This window comes from Pinus tabuliformis, chromosome 8, assembly GCF_031772625.1.
Source record: "Pinus tabuliformis cultivar Carrire ecotype Pingquan chromosome 8, CPIR1, whole genome shotgun sequence".
Taxonomy (NCBI): Eukaryota; Viridiplantae; Streptophyta; class Pinopsida; order Pinales; family Pinaceae; genus Pinus; species Pinus tabuliformis.
Genome location: NC_142294.1, coordinates 640376456 through 640391842, shown reverse-complemented (window position 1 = coordinate 640391842; position 15387 = coordinate 640376456).

Here is a 15387-nt window from a genome sequence, read left to right as displayed (position 1 = left end):
ATCAACTCGACATTCTCCAAGTTCAACTTCAAGTGACACATCAATTCCAACTTTGGCAAGTTTGAGAAGACAAAAATATAGAAATTTGAGTCATATTTATGAGAAAAATATACGTGAAAGAAACTTAGGTCTAAATTGTCTTTTTTCTTTCTTTCTTTCCCATATAGATGATCGAATTAATTTTGAAGACACGATTAAGGAATAAAAATGGGTAGCAATAATGGATGAAGAAATAGATGCAATAGAAAAGAATCATACAAGGAAGTTAGTGAACCTTCCACAAGTAAAATAAGTCATAGGTGTGAAATCGGTCTCTAAGACCAAAATCAATACAGAAGGAAGGATAGAAAGACAAAAAGAAAGGATGGTTGTTAAGGGATACAAACAATTCCAGGGAAGAGATTATGCTGAAACAATTGTGCTAGTAACGAGAATGGAATCAATGAGGAAATTATTGCAAATAGAAGGGTAAGATAAGTGGAATATATATTAAATTGATGTGAAATCAACCTTTTTGAATGGATTATTTAAAGAGGAAGTGTATGTGGATCAACCACCTATTTATGTGGTTCGAGGCCAAGAATAGACACATATTTATTAAACAATGGATTTAGAAAAGTGATGGTGAGACTATCCTCTACATAAAATAAAGTGATGGTAAGGTTTTAATTGTGGTTTTATATGTAGATGATTTTATTTTCACATGAAGTGATGATCTCGTCATTGTCGATTTGAAGGAAGTCATGAAAAATGAGTTTGAAATGATATGTTTTGGATTTTTGATGTATTATATTTGGCATAGAAGTGAAGAAAATAAAACATAGAACATTTATTTCTGAAACAAACTATGCAACAAAAATCTTGAAAATTTTTAAAATACGAAACAATAAGTTTGCAGTAATACCAATAGCCATGGGTTTGAAATTAAACAAGAAATATTGTAGAAAAAATGTAAATTGAACACTATACAAAAGTATGGTTTTAATTTTTATGTATTTGACCACAACTAAACCTGATTTAATATATGTAATTAGTTTGGCTTAAATATTCATGGAGACATGAAAGGAGACACATTGGCCAGAATCTATAAGAATTTTAAGGTATGTTAATGGAACCATGGGATATGAAATTTTGTATACCACATCAAATGATTTGTAGTGAGGTGGATATACTAAAAGTCATTGGGAAGGAAGTATATATGATAGAAAAGGAACAATAGGCTACATTTTCCATTTGGGTTCAACAGTCATTTCATTGATCCAAGTTTCCTCAACTAATAGAAGTATCCAAGATCTGTTACTTCCATGATGTAGTTAGAATTGCATATTTTAAGAGCATAAATGAACATATATGCATGCTTAAACGAATGGAAACATAATGACGATCAAAAAACCATGAACAAGAGACATTAATAATGGAGTTCGTCTAGTGCGGACTACGTCTCTAGGCACGGTGTCAAGATGGTGTTGGCCACTTCATTCAATGTTGTAAATGGTGAAGATGTACACGAACTATTTTTTCTGTCATACAAGGACATGTGGCCTCTACATGAGTGGAAGATTCACTCCATAAGATGTTTTGCTACAGGAACTATCATTCACAATAGATCTCTTATCAGCATGACATAATCTTATATTTGGCAAAAATGAGTATCCCACCATCATGACATCAAAGGGATCTCAACCCAAAATAGCCATGGTGACAATGAGTATCCCACAGTCATGTAAACAAAGGGATCTCAATCACAACATACATGAAAATCCATGATGAATACATCTCACATGAAATAGACTCAAAGATTCTGCATCATACATCAAGCAAGAATTGAAACAACATAGTACATCTCACAACAAATGATCAAAGAAGTACATGAAAACAACACTTAATATACCTCAACTCTAATGCTGAATGAATAATAGAATAATCGGCTGCTGGATCTGAATGCGTCATCAAAATCGTGGCATTGAATATCATAGAATCAATTCCCCACACTTTGAAATCTAACATTGTCACTCCAATCTTGAAAATGGAAAAAAAATAGAAGGCTCAACTATAAAACTTGACTACACCACTAAATTTTTGTCGTCGAGATATGTAAAATTGACTATCCATTTTCTGAATTTTGACATCGGAGAAATCTAGGTCTATAGGAATCTTTTAGTCTCCCCACGTGATTCTCCAAAGATTTCCCATCTGAAACTAAAATCAGAAAACTAATCTTGCCATTGAGATCCTTGCGAAATTCTAAGAAAAATGAGTATAAAGTTGGCTACATTCTGGGTCTAGGAAATTTCAACTTCCAAGGAATCTAGACGATTCCCTCAAGATTCTCGAAGATTCTTCCCCACTCAGAATCTACAAATCTGCTACTCAAAAGGTGAATCTGACCTCACCATCGCATTCCCAATGAAAATCAGAGAAAAAATGACTGTAAACTTGATTACATTCTCACGCTGAGAAAAAATACCTCCCAAGGAATCCTCAGCATCAAAAGAATATTCTTTGTCTTGAAAAACGTTTCCAAGTTCCACCTTTAGCCTGCAAATCATGATTCCACCAGGGATGTGATTCCATCTCAGTGTAGTTTCGTTCGTCCTATCTTATGTTTCCATTTCGTTCCTCTGATCGACGCATCCACATGAAAATACATTTTGGGCTTATATAATATAAAGGTGGAAAAAAATACAATGAAGTGCAATTGGCGCGTTGGTTAGGGTGTTAACGCCAAGACCGGGAGGTCGGGGGTTAAAATGATGACCCCTATGAAATATACGTGGTTTCTATGGCGTGTTTGTTTTTTATTGAAACCATTTTTTTGCATGGTTTGGTGTATTGTAGCCATTGTCAAACCGTTTTACTAGAGACGTGTATTGGTGTCAGTGCCCAAGCAGAGGGCCGATCATTCCAACCTGGCGGGTTTAAACCCTGCCGCCCACGGATGACAAGTGGCATGTGGAGGCGAGGGCAAGGGCCAGGTCCACGCACTGCCCATTGTATAATGTTTGTTATATTAGTAGTATATGTTGTGGTAGTTGAGGCCGCTAGGGGTCATAGCCCGTCAACCCTTTTTTAATTAAAATCTTAATATATGGTTTTGGGGAGGGGTGGCCAGTGTCTTAGCCCGCCACCTCAAAAAAAAAATATTTTTAATTTTTCCTTATTAATCAATTTTTTTTGTCTAATATAACATATATTGGAAAAATTAAGGAGGCAACTATGTCACCTTCTCTCGGGAGCTAAGCTTCCATGCTCGTTGACAATGAATTTGGAGGATACTTAAACGTGGCCCACTGCCCAGCTTTCACTGGCTATATCTCCTGCATATGAGCTCGGATTTGAATGTTGTTTGCACCATTGGAATTAGGATGACAAGAACTTTGATGTGGTGCTAGTTTGGGAGCATTCTAACCACTTTTAATTTTGACCCTTTCTGAGTCCTCTGGGGATTCTGCATGTGTTTGGAGCCACCTTGATCAGTCATGGCCTTCTAGGTAACAACCAATAGTTTATCCTTCCATAGCTAAAGTTGAATATTCTACATGAATAGGTACAATGTGTGAATAAATTTGGATGAGAAGAATGTTGAAGTATTTAAGTCATCAACAAGAAGAAACAACAAAGATTTATTTTGACAACAGTTCTTCAAAATTTTTATCAAAAAGAACAATTTTTTTCACAAAAATGGTAAACATATTAACACAAGGAATCATTTAATTAGGGAGTCAATCAACGATGGAGAAATCATTTTGGAACATCGAAAATATCAAGGTCAATATGTTGACATATTCACTAAACGATTGGAAAAACAAAGTTTTGTTCATCTAATAGATTGTTTTGGCATCATAAATATGTGTAGTTGTCATTAAGGGGGAATGTTAGACATAATCATAAATAATCAATTAAATGAACCTAATCATGTGGCATACCTAGAGTACAAAAAAATCACGTTGCAGATTTTTGTTATGGCTGAAGAAACATGAGAGTAATTTTTTTTTTTTCCAATGCACCATTATTTCATCTATGCAAGAAATTCATGGTAGGGAATCAACCTCTTTCAATAAAAACTAACAAAACATTTATAAGTAGTTTGTATGGCCATAAATCCAAGGTTAAGTGCATGATGTGCATATGCACTGAAGTAAGTATAGTGCACAATGAAATATGTAATGTGGACAATGAAATATGTAATGTGGACAACGAAATATGTTATTATATAGTTTACAGTTGTTCTATGTTGTGATATATAAAGGTTAAAGTGTAATTCCTGAGTCTTTTATCATGTTTGGAGAAATCATTGTGCAAGTAAAAAATAGGGTTTTTACTGTGTAAACCAAAGGTGTGAAAGAGCTCTAGGAATGCTTTTTCATAGTGGGTAATCGAACCAAAAGCTTTGTCTCTTATCTTGTGCACATTTTTTTCTTTCATGAAATTATAATTAAAATATATTTTTGTTGCACGGTTCATTCTGTGGTTTAATTTTTATTTGTTGTGCATAATACATTGTTTTGGTTTGCAAGTATCTCTATGTATTTACTATGTTTTATTCTTTTTCTTTTACTGCAAATGAGTTATGTGAGTACAAAAGGATGTCTCATCCTTCATTTCAAGTTTGAATAGTTGTGATTTTAAAGAAAACTTTACATATACAACATTTTTTCCAATTATCTTACTCAATTGTTCCCATATTTTTGCAGATGCCTTTTATAAATCAATAAGAAGTGACTGAGAATACGAAAGAGATAATACAATGACAAACTTAAAAAATTCCTTCCATTTTTGCCATTCAATTAATTTCCTGAGATTTGTAGGTGTTGTTTATTTTTCCTTTTCACTACACCCCTTAAATTTGTATGCATCATTTGCAAATTCATATTTACTTTTTGAACTATGGAAACTATAGCCATTAAATTTTTCCAAATATTTACGATCCATGTTGAAAAAAAATCAATTCAATCATTCATGCCTATTAGAAAAAGAGTTCCAAAAATTGGTGTGGGTTATATGGAAAAAGGTAGATGAATTTTTGGATTCCTCACAGATGAATGTGGTGAGGTGGAAACTTGTTGAAATGAAAAAGGTGGTGAGGATATGGGAAAAGAAGAGGATACATATTGTGGAGCTTAATGGTATTTATATAAAAATCATTGACTTAGCTTATCCATTATCATTGCATTACTTCTTACTTGCAGAAAAGGATTTAGCGCTAACAAAAGAGATTTTGCACACTAGATTAGTTCTCTTTAGTCTCTTATCACTACTTGAGCAAGAACGATGACTAAAGAGACGTATCATTTGGATAAATAAAGGGTAAAAAATACAAAATCCTTGGATCAATATGTAACTAACAATAGGAGACAAAATACAATATGGGGGTTGAAGGATTCAGAGAGCTAACATATGTCTTTTCATAATGATATACATTAAGTGGCAGTAAATTATTTTCGAAATGTGTATCAATGTAGGGCCAATGTGGAATTTGAAACTAGTTGGAAAACATTCATGTATATTCTAATATATTTAATGAGGATGATAATAATATTATTAGGAGCATGATGACACAAAAGTAAATGATTGTGGTATTAAATTCATTTCCATGGGATAAATGTGTAGGTTGTGATGGGTGGATTGTGGAATTATTTTTTCATTTCATTAACATTATGGGGGTGGACCTATTATAGATGGTGTAGGTGTGTTACAAATCCATTTGGGCACATCAAATACCAACATTCATATTAGTGTTTTAAGGCTCATCAAACCCTAATTTTAGTTCCTTCGTGCCCTAAACAAGTCACCCCTTTGAATGCCTCCTTCCTAGATAGTTTCATGACTTGAAGACAACTAGAAATAGCCTCTGGAGGGACTAGCGCAGGTAAGCCCTTGTAAAGGTGCGTTGCAGAGTAGTTGAGTCCATTGCTAGGGTGCTCTGCAGAGCACTTAGGCTTCCTTTCACCTGTGCTGGCAGAGAATGAGTTAAATTCACATATGGTTTGGGGAATATTCTTATCTTTTGGAGTCATATAAAAGGTTTCATCACTTATCAACTCCTATGAGCTCGAAAATGGATGAGGAATGAGTTAAGGTGCATCTTATCCTCTCATCCCTTCCTACATGGAACTAATTCTATGTATGGAAGGTCATTCAATGCCACCATTTATAAAAAACCCTCCTTCATCTTCCTATAAATTGACCACTCATCTAAGTGATCAGGGGTTGGATTATGTTGAATTGTAAGGAGGTAATGCTACATGTTTTTCATGCTTTTGATGTGATGTGGATGGGATCCAAGTTGGAGGAATGGATTTGAATCAAACACAATTGGTTGTAATTACTTCTTCTATCTAATAAAGTGTTTGAACCTTTTTCCCATATGTTTGTATTGTTTCATAATGTTTATACATGTGGATCGTATCTGATTCCTTTCACTTATATTCAATAGATCATATGCTTTAATTGGTTCTTTATTTTCAGTTGTGTTTACAGGTTACTTCTCAAGCATATTAAGTATGAGAAGGAGCGACAGGATCGATACAAGGGAGACGAGAGGAAAGTAGAACTACAAGTAGGTCTTCTTATGTTCTCATCTTATCTATTTCTTATAGGAGAAATTTAAAACACTTTAAACTGTTGTTCTAGATACAACTACTGACCTAGGGAATTAATATTTATCCATAGATACCAAATTCTCCAAAACAAATTGGCGACTCTGTTGGAGAAAGATCATCTTTCCTAGTAGCTTATCCACCTCGTAAGACATCCTTGTACACCTTATTTGTGTTCATAGATTGTAATTCAGCTCTTTACATTGAAAAATTGGTTAAAACTATGTGAAATTTCCTCTTATAATGGCTTACTATCACCAACGTAGGCTTGTGAGGGACACAGTGCGCCACATAGCACCCCTGGCTTAGGGACAGTGCTCTGAAGTGCACTATCTCCCACTCTGGGATACGCTGATCCTTCTAGGACCAGTTTCCCACCTTTGGAAAGGGTTTTCCAACTTTTCTCTATTTGTTTGTTTGTTGATTGATCAATGAATGTTATGTCTCAGAAAATAATTCTTTATCTCTTGGTCTAGCCCAACTTTTCTTTGATTGGTTAATGTCTCTTAATGTTTTCTTTTTCATTATCGATCAATAGTTAAAGATAGAATATAGTTGATTAATCTTCATTCGAAAGAATGTGTTGTAAAGTCTTCTCTTCCTTTCAATTAGAACTATCGTAAAAGTCTTCATTCTTTTGAAAGATTGATTGATTATATGTGCATATTTCCTTTTGTTCATATTCAATTTAAGGAAATTGTAAAGAAATACATGCTTGTTGCATTGAAAACGTTTGTGTGTGCTCATAGGAATAGTGTATGGAAATTTCATTAGTTTGTGCTCTTTTCTCTTTGATCAAATGAAATTTGATTGCTCTATCCCTAAGTAGCTAGGATTTTCATCATTAAATTGAATGGAAAGAATGCTTATCATGATAGTTTCATTCCTAGGAATTTCATAATACGTCACGTGGTGAACTTCCTAAACAAGATCAACTTAAAATTAATATCAATTTACCTAATGGAGCATTGTCATCAACAAGAACTTCTAGTGGTTCTAGGCTAGAGATGTGTTTTGGCTGTTGGATATAATACTGAGGGGGCGGGGAGTGAAGCAGTATTAGCAAATCAAACAATTTTCCATTTTCATATTCTGATTCATATACGCTACTTCAGTTAAATATATCCATGTATATACATGACTGTGTTAAAAGAAAATAGCGTACATCCAGTAAACTTTATGATTTAGTTAGTTCATATTCAGTGAATGCATCAAAACATTATTAACCATATGAACAATAAACAGAACAAATCATCACAAATGAAGTGCACACATGAACACCATAATATAAGGTGGAAACCCAATGTGGGTGAAAACCACCTGCTGCAATTTGTTTCTATCTTCCTTTAATAAGAAACTTCTTTTATAATGTACTGGTGCAGTCCTTTACCATCACGCAAGCTACAACCTACAAAGGGCTACAACCCTCTCTCGTTCTCCAACTTCTTCTGGAAGGGAGCTACAACCCCCTTAGCTCTTGTACTAGCTGATATACTAGAAGGCTACAACCTTTTTCTCTTCCAGGGACCACGTTTCATCAATTTTCGGACTGGATCCATAAGTACAAAACAATCATTGCTGCAATACAATCATCAACTTATACTTGCATCATAAATCTCTAAATCACCCAATACTTAATCACTGAAACCCTGTCATCAAAAACACAGTTACCAGAATGTAGACCATAGCCCAGAACTCTGGAACAACCACTAGAACCAACAACAACCTGAAACACCAAATCTCATAATGCATATGCTACTTGACTATATTGAAACCGCGTGTATATGCGCTTTCACCAGAGACAACCCGCGTACATATCTAAAGATAATTACTTATACCTTCATTGTCATCTCCAACCTGAGCCAAGCATCACAAACCCATAACCAGCATACTAGATCTCCACACTTCGTCAGACATGCATTCCTTGCTCATCACTTTGCCTAATGATCTTCTCCTTATATAGGTTTAGGATTCTCTCAATACCATGGTCCAAAACCATGTAGAAAAAATACAAGGGATCAACACAAATACCACGGACCAATACAAAAATACCATGGACCAAATACCACAGACCAACACTTAATTTTCTAATATGTACGCGCCTTTCCTTGCGTGAAAGTTTTTGTATACACATACGTGCCTTTGGAATGTTTAACCTGTCTGTATACATGTCTTGGTCATGATGAACCTACGTATATCTCTTTCTTGACCTACTTTACTAAGATTTGTCCTCTGATTAAGTTGTCATCACCTATATCATACCTCTGAGTGAGTTGCCATCAAGGACAATACTTGTAACATAATGCCAATGATCTCCCCCTTTGGACTTGATGGCAACCACCACACCAAGTCACTCTCCCCCTTTGACATCAAGGGCAAAGGGCAGACCAAGAAGTTATCTTCCTCTACTGTCCATACTCTCCCTGAGTACCTGTTGAAATCTCTGATTGGGCTCCCCTTTTGTATATGGCTAGTTGTATCAATCCATCCATGCTCCCCCTGAGCAGATGTAAGTTCAAAACCAGCAATCCATTCAAGACCATGATAGTCATTAGCCACTATCATACATCATATATGGTCTGCACCATAAGTATCATCATCTAAACTTGCAATACCATTCCTTTGATCAAACAGCAAGATGTATCATTTAGCTTCATAAACTTCATCGACTTCTAACCATAGTGCCAACAATGCATTATTTGAGGTATATGCTCCCCCTGAGCCTGTGCCAACCATTACATATCATGACTGAACCATTTCCTTAGCCTGTTCTGCTGCCTTTTGTTCTGAACTCCATATACGCAACTCTGCAGCCTCTAACTCGCATATATACAGGACTTATCTTCATTCTATCAGCGTATGCAAGATGGAATACTGAAGGTCTTCACTTTCAGTTTCCCTTGTGTCTGTTATGTCAGCTAACTGAGTTATTTCACACATTTCTATCTCTAATTCTGTCTTCTTCAATTCCTGGAACTATGATGATGTATGGTCCTCTTGTTTTGAATTTTGAAATTTGCTCCTACATTCCCTTGCTTTATGTCTAAGCTTGTTGCATGTATAACATCTTACATGTTTCATGTTCCTTCTATTGCAATCAATTGCTTTCTGTCCAAACGCATTGCAGGCAAAAAAATATCCTTTGAAATACCTGGAATGTGATGATCTTTTGTGATGGTCTTGAACCATTCTACTTCTACATCTGGCTGCAACATGTCCAAGATTATGACATACATAACATTCAACATTATTCAGTGGAGGAAATAATCATCTATCACTTCCATAGTTAGGAGCAATGGACTTTCTTTGAGGAATTTCTTTCCTTGGCTGTTCCTTGTTGATCATTTCAGATTTCTCATTAGAGTTCCTTGCCTCACCGTGTGAGCTAGATTCACTTTCAACAGATTCATAAAAGCTAAGACCAGTTTTGATAGTAGGGGATCTTTGACTACCAAGAATGTCATCCAAAATCTTAGTACTATCTCCAAATCGTAACAATTTATCCTTTTCTTCTAATTTACCTTTTAAGGTATTTACCTCAACCTGATGTTGTTCTTCCTTTTCCAGATACTGTTTCCTGATGTCTTCTTCAGCTTTTCTTCCTTCTTCCACTTGCTACTTTAATTTGATCACTTCATGTTCTTGTTCTTCAAGAGCTTCTCTATTCTGCTTCTTTGATTTTTCAAGATCTCCTTTTAGAGAGAGGATCTTTGATTCAAGTCTCTGAATTGTTATGCTCTGGTCTTTTGTTATATCCTGCAATTGCTCCCCTACTCTGGTTACTGACTCCAATTGTTCGTTTAATTTGGTAAATTTTCAATTTCTGCATCCTTCTTTTCATATGCCATGAGACTTCTAACGTATTCAATACAATTAAATGAGTCATTACTTTTAACATGGGTATAATAGCTTCTATTACCTTCTTCAGACATATTTCCTTTATTATGAGGGCATCTAGTAGCGTAGTGACCAACTCTACCACATGAAAATCATTTGAAAGGTAGCTTCCCTTTGAACCGTCCAGTTCCCCGTTCAAGATTCTTGACAAAATTTACCTCATATTCTTCTTCTGACATGTATCCTGATGCTTCGAATGCGGCTTCCGATGGTCCCTCTTTTCTCATCTCAAAAGCAGTTAAGATTCTGTGAAGCTATGACATGGTGATTTTCTGCAGATCCTCCTTTTCTTCTATGGCAAACACTTTGGAATCAAATTTAGTAGACAAGGATCTCAAAACCTTTTCAGCTAAGTGTTGAGGCCTCGAAAATCATTGCAACAACATTGGGGGATAACCACCCGGTCCGAACCTTAAAAGCAGCTCCTTTTCCGTTTGGTGTGGTGGCTCCGACTGTTCATCTAGGTCCAGTTACCTTCTCCCTATTGTTGTCGGTTTATAATGTATCTTTAACTACCAATAGACAGGGACATCAGATCACTTCTCCTTGCTGATCAGGCAAGAGAATGACCCTTAAGCTGATTTGGGCTCAACCAAGCCACAACTAAAGTTTTACCTCTTTGAGGAGAGGACTTAAAAGAATGCAGAATTTACTCTAAATGCAAGCTTATTCTATGATGCAAGCAAAAGAAACTAATCTAAATCCTATCTTAATTAGGCAGATATAGATCTAACCCAACTAAGAGAAAGATAATTAAAATATTAGGATTTAAACATGTCTTGTTTATAATGAATATCAAGTTAATGAAGTAGTTCAATTAACTGATATTATGGTTACCAAAACACATTCTATTGAGACCTTAAAACTAAAATAATAAATCAACAACATTCAGGAAGTAGTTCTCAAAATGATATTGATTATTAAATCGATAAATCCAATAATTGAATAATGATATGTAGAAATAGTTCACACACATTATTATTCAATAAATCAGTTTCATAAGACAGATTTCAGAGTAAATAGTTACTCCAAAATGAGAAATTAATCCATAAAACAGAGATACATAATAACAAGATTGAGACAAATTACCCATATTGACAATAGTGCACAAACATGAATAAAATGACACATTCATATCACCATAAAAATAAAACTGATATTTGAAACAGTAGTATTAAAAATACCAATTTATTGCATCCATTTCTCTGTTCTTGGTCTCCAACAGCCCTTTACATTGCTTGAACTTCTGCTTTCAAAACTAGAGCCACAATAGTGCAAGCTTTGTTCTTCATGCATAATTCAATATACAAAGGGAAAATCCTCAATAATCACCAGATCTGAGATTTTTCACTCCTCCCTCCTACAACTCTAAATTCCAATTACAATAGTGCTTTTAGAAGCTCTAAAATTGTAGAGGAGAGCAGCCCCTATTCCATTTTTCAATTTGTTATTTATAATGTTGCCCAAGGAATTGTTGGAGAAGAGAGTTTGTTGAAGAGAAATCTGCCAAATATAATTTTAATTGCTCCTAATTCTGATCTTCAATTGCTGGAGCATTCTCATTGCTTGAAATCCATTTCTCCATATCTTTTCCACTGTTTTCCTGCAAAAGAAATCAAAATAAATTAAAAATGCAATCAAAATATCATTTCTAGCAATTAAATCAAACCCAATCAAATTCTATTTAAATAAATAATTGAAAATAAAATATAAGCTCTGTATTGATGCTTGGAATGATTTGATTGGCAAAGAATATCATTGGCAAATGGATCTGCAATTAGAAGAGGCTTTGGATAAATGAAATTGAAGAAAATAACTCAGAAAATTGATTTTGTCTTCAAAATTCGAAGCCTGATCTTCTGCCTGATTTTTGGCCCAACAAATGATCAAATCTGTTGGTGAAACCTCCTTCAAAATGTTCTCCTTGATTTTCTCTTTCCAATGAGCCGTCCTGGGCCTCATTTGGCCAAGTATAACTCATCTTATGAGCTTCCAAAGTTGATGAGTCAAATCTATTGTAATTAAAAACTAATTCTAAATTAGTCTCTAATTAATTCTAATTTAATTGCTAATTATTAATCTAACTAACTAATATCTAATTAATTATTTATAAACAAATTAAATCTAACTAAAAACTAATTAATATTAATTTAAATGATATTTAAATTAATTAATTAAATTAATTAAATATTACATATTAATTTAAATAATATAATATATTACATATTATTAATTAATTAAATTAATATAATACATATTAAAATTCAAACTAATATACTAACCTATATAATAACCTACACTCCCTTCATGCGTAACTTACCATGGGAAGTTTTGAATAAAAGCTCTTTTTTATTAAAACAAAACTTATAACAAGCTCATGACATGTTTTATTGGCAATTCGCATCGGAGTTCATGCAATGGGTTTATTAAAACGTATCAAGTGAACTTCCCCGATGCGATATTGCATCGGGGTTATGGGTGTTATGATGTTTATTGCGAACAAGCCTTCGAGAGTTCCAACCCGATATCACATTGAATTTTTGTCTTTTAAACTTCGCTTTAATGTGTCATGCCGACGTGTCTTTCGGGGGTTTTCAAAATTTCGGCAATCGGGAGAATGGAAGGGTTCATAAAAATGTGCTAATGAACTTCCCCGATGCGATATTCCATTTTCGCTTATCGGCACTTCGCATCGGGAAGGGTAATGAGGTTTTTAAAACTGTGTTAATACAAAAGTCCCGATGCGATATGTTTTTTGATTTTTTATATTTTTCATATATTAAATTTTAATTTAATTAAATTAATTATATTTTTAAATAATAATTAATTTAATTAATTTAAGATTTAATATTAAAAGTTAATTTTTTATTTTGGTTTATTTTATGTTAAAGAATATTATTTGAGTTGTGAAATTATCTAAACTACAGCCACTTGAAAAATAATTAAAAATAATAAAAATAAACTACAGCCACTTGAATGATTGGGTTTTTTAGTTTTAGGATTTGATTTGAAATTTAGAGTGAATTTCTTAAAACCCCGATAATTAATAATTTGGCTGCATGACTAAAAATGAAAAATGTTAATAAAAACTTGCTACGGTTTAATGTTTAAAATGAATGCGTTATTGAACTAATTTATTTACAAAAATGCAATATTGTACATTTTATGCATTTTTAACCCAGGCTAGATAAATGATGAGACTTCAAAGGAGTGCCATTTTTAAACCAGCTGACCAAATGAGGCGAAACAAGCGTCAATGGGAAGCTTATAAAAAATAGATTCTAACAAAGCAATCAAAACAAGAATCCAAAGAAAACTAAAAATTGATGAAAGCGTAGGGTAATCAATTAAAATAAAAATCAAAAAGGTGCTTAGCCAAAATTTTATAGAAAGGGTCCCCATTATTCGAAGTGGACGCATTAATAATGGGGGGTGTTGTGTTTTTACCACAACAATTGGCGACACACGGGAGAAGAACCAGTTATCTCTTTTTGACATGAATAAGATTTTCCAAAAATTAAAGTAAAATAATTCAAAGAAGAGAGAATTATGCTTGAAATGCTTGACATAGGTTCATTAGTCTAAATAAAAACCAGAATCATCTAACTGTAATTTTTCTTAAAATTCCTCATAAATTAAAATATTTCAAAACTCTATATCAGTCATTAATTAGCTGAAGGGATAAAGGAGGGGTAACTTTACAGCTTAGCTTTTAAGGTATACTCATTTTTCACAGGTAGAGCCACTGTTGCCAGCAAACATCCATAGTTTCGACAAGGTTACCTTTTAATCATCAATGATTCAGAATCCCATCTTTTCAAGAACTATTGGTCTAGAGATAAATCCATTTATATATGTATTACTTTTTATTTTATTTTTTATTTTTTTATTTTTCTATTAAATCTTAAAAACCATTGTCCTAGTATAGTAGCCAGATAGTTGACAATGCCATTCACTGGTTAAAATTGGACTGAACAAGCCGGCTCGTGATGAGACCACTTCTCTCATAATTGTTTGCAATCATAAGCCATTACCCTGGTTTGTTTAGCAGTATTGGTAATGTCAGCCTATTTTTCCCCTATGATCATGGTAAGCAGGCTCATGATGAGACCCCTTATCTTCTAAGTTTAAATATATTTCAGGATTATCCTCTAGAAAAATAAGACTCTTTGGGACAGGGAGAATCATTGACTCCTTAAGAGTTAAGAATGACAATTTCAGAGTTAAAGGTGCTTTGCTGTAAAGTGTCTTTACTTGGTTAAAAATAACTTTTCTTGACTGATAATAAAACTTTGAAAGATCTTAATAAAATTTTGAAATCTCAAAATGATTACAATTTGATGAAAAAGAAATTTTCAGATTTTATGATGCTTTGCCAACTTCTCTTGACTGGTAATCTCTTCCTTAAGTATGTCTACCTTTATAATAAGAAAATCAAACTTCACTAAGAGATTTAAGAAAAAGCTAATAGGTGACTATTAACAATTTTTTCCATGTATGCTGACCATTGTTAGGTAATAAGAAGGGCTTCCATATAAATCACGGCAAAGTCACCAAAATCAAAACTGAAAACCAAAAGAAAAGAAGTCTTATGCTAAAGTGAGAAAAGAAATCAGCGAACAAAAATAAAAAAAACAAAGAAATCTCTAAAAATGGAAAGGAAAATCCAAGTCTCGCAAGATAAACTCAAACAAGAATGTTTATACCAATGTCTCCAACAATATGAAGAAAAAGAAAATAAGCATGTAATCATTCCTTCTTATGTTGAGCTCTAGAAAAACATACCTTGCAGAGTTGTGAATGCTTTAGGCTTTTAGATAACAGTGATCATAAAATTCAGCCACAATGAATAATTTCTGTTTGATATGAGTCTTCTTGTTCCCAAGCATCA